The sequence below is a fragment of the Suricata suricatta genome, chromosome 8 (genome assembly GCF_006229205.1).
Source record: "Suricata suricatta isolate VVHF042 chromosome 8, meerkat_22Aug2017_6uvM2_HiC, whole genome shotgun sequence".
In the NCBI taxonomy this organism is placed as follows: Eukaryota; Metazoa; Chordata; class Mammalia; order Carnivora; family Herpestidae; genus Suricata; species Suricata suricatta.
The window spans coordinates 118696867-118702218 of NC_043707.1; the positions used below are offsets into that span (position 1 = coordinate 118696867).

The 5352-nt window shown below is 52.4% G+C and overlaps 2 pseudogenes; one reads left to right on the forward strand and one right to left on the reverse strand.

Moving 5' to 3' along the window:
* Positions 1-4392, reverse strand: part of LOC115297732 — a 12729-nt pseudogene extending 8337 nt beyond the window's left edge.
* On the forward strand, positions 166-844 carry LOC115300296 (annotated as a pseudogene).
* Positions 4393-5352: the final 960 nt, after the last annotated feature.

A 5352-nucleotide genomic window follows, 5' to 3' on the forward strand; every position in this document is an offset into this window, starting at 1 on the left:
GGATTGTTCCAGAATAAAGAAAGCGAGAGAAAAGAAGAGAAGAGAGAGAAGACAAAAGGAAAGAACAGATAGAAAAGAAAACACAGAAAAGTGTTCCAGGAGAAAGAAACAAAGAGGAAAGAAAAAAGGAAAAAAAAGAATAGAACAGAACAGAAAAGAAAAAGAAAAAAGGAGTGTTCCAGAGAAAGAAAAGAGAAAAAACAAAAGAACAAACGAAAAAGAAAAAGAAGAAAAGAAAGGTGTGTTGCAGGTCGGCGGGGCATGGCGACCTAGAGCCCGACCACGGCAGCACCTCTGCTCCGCGGGATTCCCGGGCTCCCTCTCCTCCATGTGCCCAGCGGATGTCTGCCTCACAGACTGAGGGGGAGCCCAAGGTGACCCAAATTCTCCAAGAAAAGTTTCCTCAAGCTACAGCTATCAAAGTCACCGACATTTCAGGAGGCTGCAGGGCTATGTATGAAATCCAGGTCGAGTCTGAAGAATTTAAGGAGAAGAGAACTGTCCAGCAGCACCAGACGGTAAATCAGGCACTAAAAGAAGTCACAGGGATGCACGGATTGCGGATATTTACCTCCGTCCCCAAACACTGACCACGTCCTGGCTGCGTAGATGCTGCTGCTTAAGACCTTGGATGAACTTGGCTGGCACCACTCTTTCCTAGGCATTTGACAAAAAATTTAGCTATTTTGTTTATAGACATTTTTGTATTATAATTATAGAACATTATGTTCTCTATTTAGAGATTAATTAGAGGCAACAGACAACTGAAAAAAAAGGAGTGTTGCAGAAGAAAGAAAGATACAATGAGAGAATTGAAAGAAAAGAAAAGGAAAGAAAGAAAGGAGTGTTCCAGAAGAAAAGAAGAGAAAAGAAAAAAGTGTTTCAGAACAAAAGAGAAAACAGAAAGATGACAAGCACAAAAGAAGAAAAGGAGCGTTCCAGAGAAAGAAAAGAAAGCAAAGAAAAAGAAAGAAGTGTTCCCAAAGAAAAAAAGAACAAAAAAAAAAAGAAAAAAGAAACAAAGGATGTTTCAGAAGTAAGAAAGAAAAGAAGGAAAGAAGAAAAGAAACAAAGGAGTGATAGGAAGGAAGGGAGGAAGGAAAGAAAGAAAGAGGAGAGGAGGAGAGAAAGCAGCTTCCAGAAACATGCCCTGGCCTGGAGCCCAGCGCAGGGACACAGGTGAGCGCTCAAGGCGGGAGGCGGTCACTCAGAGGAAAGGCAGCTGACACCAAATGCCAGGCTGGCTGCCGTGGGCAGTGTCACTGCCACCATCTGTGCTGCCGTCACGCTGGGGTCTGAGACCCCAGTGCCAACAAGAAGACTGGTCCCCGAAACACACGGGAAGGGAAGGGAAGGGAAAGGAAAGAGAAGGTGAAGTTTCCAGAGCCCTGGACAGAAGCGAGCGCCTAGCCGCCTCTTGGCACGCTCGGGGTGGTCCCTCTCCCGTGGGCCTGGCCACTCACTCCGTGTGCCCGAGGAAGAAGGACTCGATGCTGTGCGGCGCTGTGGCCCAGCTCACCCGGATCTTCTCATCCAGCTCGGTGAGTGAGGATCTAGCAGTCGGGACTCACGGCCTGTGCACCAGGGTGACAGAGGACAGACCTGCAGGTGAGGTGAGGGGCTGGAGCCGGGACCCCTGCCCCTTCGCCGCCAGGACTTGTTCCAGTTCTCCCCCAGGTGTCCTCACACACAGGCTGCCTGTACCACCCTTCGGACTCCAGCACCCGGGTCACCCTCCTCACCCTCCTCCCTGTGTCCCCATGGCCACCCAGTCACCAAGTCCTGGTGGTGTTTCCTACAAGAATCCCTCCCTCATTGTTCCTGCCAATGGCCTCGGGTCCCACCCGGCCCCACCTCTCACTGGCCGCCCCCACTCTCACTGGGCCCCTGGGGCGGGCAGCTCCTGGCCGAGGGGCTGGAGGGCAGGGAGGTGAGGCCAGTAAAGCATGGAGAGCAAGCTCAGGTCTGGAGACCTTGCCCACTCTTCCCACAGCGCCCCTCCCCCACGGCTCGCACCCTAGCTGTCCCTCTCTTCTGGGGCCACCCTGATGCCTCCTCACCAGCCTGTCTGCACCCACCATCTGCCTGCAACCCCCGTCTGCACCACCTTCCTAAGCCAGCTCATGAGGCCGCCTGCCACCAGCCTGCACGTCTGCAGCCCTGCTGCTGAACCCACACCCCCAACAGCTGGGCTCGCAGACCCTCTGCCCTGCCCCACCTGCCTAGTACGTCACCCACGTACCGTGTACAACAGCATCGACAGGTGCCGAGTTCCAGCTGGCCACGTCCCTGTGGCTCCAACACCGAAAAAGAATAAACGTCTCCAGACTTGTTGGCCACCAGACCACCAGAAGCTTCTCCTCGGAGGCCGTGAAGGTCAGGGCCGTGCATCTCCTCACCACGATCCTGAAAGGCTAGAGATGCCCACGGATGGCTTGCACACAGTCAGCACGTGGAGGGCCGACAGACCCGAAGGCCGTGCATTCTTCGGACACACGTCAGCCCCTCGCCCAGCGTCTCCCCTTCCTGGCCATATTTTTGCTTTCATGATAACAGAATCTGGGCGGCAGACATCTACACGTCCTGTGTGAAATCCTCTCCGATTTGCTGCGTGTTTGATGATTATCCTAGTGCAGAGGAAAGAAACGGTTAGCTGCTGAGACACCTAACGTGCTCTGGGCCAAACCACGAGCACTCGCAGCACGGAGGCCCCCGCCCTGGGAGCGCCCACAGACACCCACTCTGCACCCTGCCCGGGGCCCTGCCATGCGGGCACCCCACCCACGCTGCTCCTGCTCGGGCACAACAGCTTGAAGACAGAGTGCGGCCCTTCTCGGCCACCCCTCCCTGTGGGGGCGGCCCCGGCAGGTGGCTGGGGAGGTCTGAGTCCTGGGTCAGGCTGCAGAAAGTCCACGCACTCATCCATTCAGGCCACTGATATCCAGTTCACAAGGTCGCTCCCATCTGCACCTTGGAAATTGGTTCAATGCTGCTCCAGCCTGAGTAACATTATGGCGCATGGTGCACGCAGCCTGCACGCGCACGTCCTCATCCGACATCCAGCGACTCCCCTACCCTCAGGGGTGAATCTGGGCAGCTTCCTCCCGCCCTCCCGGGTCACCTCCTTTCTACCCCCCTCCACACGGCAGAGACGATCTCTGACTCTGTTACACACCACCTGCGCCCCTGCTCTGCACACGGTCGTCACCTACACTCACACCCCTGCCCGTCTTTGTCCCCAGGGGTGCAAGTGGACTCCCTCGGCACACCTCCCATGTAGCACTAGCTGAGCACTAACAGATACACAGGAAGCTCTAAGCACAACCACCCTTGTCTCCCAGCCCCCGTGAGGGATGAGCCAAATTTATCCGATCCTTAGCTCCAGATACAATATTTCTGGTCCTCCTTCTCTTACGCATCTATTTCCCCAAACTGCTCTCTAATGGTTTTTCCTGGGACTACTTCCTAAGAAATGACTTGTACGAGCCCCCCCATCTCAGGGTATGTTCCTACCGAATTCAGCGTAAGACAGAGATGAGGCTTTTTGCCATTTAATTCTAACATAAAGAATTCTAACTCAAATAATATTGCTTTATGATTCAGATTCTTTGAGATTTGTTGAGTCAAGTTTATATTCTAGCACTTGGTTGGTTTTTACATATAATCCATGCATGTTTGATATGAATGAGATTGTCCAGTTTTCTTTATACACATACACAAACATGTAAAACAAACCTTGTATTTTTAAATATTCTATATTATTGTTGATTTTAGTTTATGTAATTTTGGTGTCAAGTTTTTAGATTTGTTAGACACACAGATTTAAAAGACTCTTGTCTTCCTGATCAGTTGTTGCCATGAAGCTCCCAGGTGACTCTCAAGCCACCAAACTAGAAGACCTTTTGGGAACCACTTTCTTATCCAAGAAAAAGCATTTTCCAAGACAGTCCCCAATCCCCAACTCCACCTCTGAAGAGGATCTTCCTTCTTTCCAGGGGCTCCTGGGGGACTCTAGCAAGAGAGGAGGAGCTAACACTTAGGACCTGGAGGCACAGTGAGGGAGCACCACCTAGAAGGAAACCATGCTGGGGTCCTGGAGGAGGGACAGGGAGCACTACTTACCGCAATCTCTGTTACTAAAATAATCAGTAATATTTCCCAACACTGAGAACCCCATGCTGTAGCACCCACTGTACCCCATGCCTGTCCCATCCATCCTCACAGGTAGCCTTGGCCATTCATACTCAGGCTCTCTCTGTCCTGTGCCAGCCTCCAGTGGTCCTGCCCATGCTGCTCCTCAAGTGAGCCCCACAGAGTGCCCACTGCACATGTGCACATGGGGCAGAAGAGAGAGCCCCCCACCTCGTTCTTCTCCAGGATGCATTCAGACATCACCTAGTTCCCCTGCTCCTGGAAGGTGGTGATAATCAAGGCCACAAAGATATTGACAAAGAAGAAAGGGAAGACCATAAAGTAGACCATGTACAAGATTGATAACTCCATGCGGTACCCAGGGCTTAGGCCCTGCTCCTCATAGGTGGCATCCACAGAGTGTTTCAGGACCCCCTGAAAAGAGCAAACATCAAGAGTCAGGGGGACCCCTGAGTACAGAGCCATGGGGAAGTCAAGGCCTGTATCACAGGTGAGGCTTCCATGCCTGAGCCCCGAAATGGCAAGAGGAAAGGAGATTCAATATGGCAGGCCAAAGCCTACTGCCCCCTCCCAGGACTATAATCTCCTGGAGGTGGGCTACCTTAGGGTTTGTACTCAGGACTGTTGGAGGGCCACCGGAGAGGGGGGTCTCTAGGTGCCTGAGATCCTAACCCTAGGAGAGATGGGGGCCAAGGAGTTCTGCCCTGCTCTGCTCACTCCCAGCTCACCAGCTCATACTCAGCTTCACCTGCCTTTAGGAAGCCCTGGGCCACCTGTCAGAACATTGACTCTGCCTTCTGAACAGTGGTCCTCCCTGTCATCCAGTGTGGCACTGAACACATACATCCTTGTCTACCCTTAACTGAGGCCAGAGGGGTAGCACAGGGAGATGCTGAATAGCCCCCCATTCTCCCTCTGACCTTTAGTCACTCAAAAATGACTTTCAGGAAATCACTATGCTGTGAGCTTTGGCTTAATCTCCTCCTCTTTCTAGGCTGCTCCACGCCTGAAAGACAGAGCCATGTCTTACCTGGTAGATACAAGAGCCTAGGGGGTATTCGCTGAGTGAGTAAACCACAAACAGATGCAAAGCAAGGACCTCCCAGTTCGAGTTGCCCCTCTGCTCTAGTCTGATCAAACACAATGAGCCATATGAACACTCACATGGGCCACCCTTCTCCCGTGGGCACTGTGAACAGT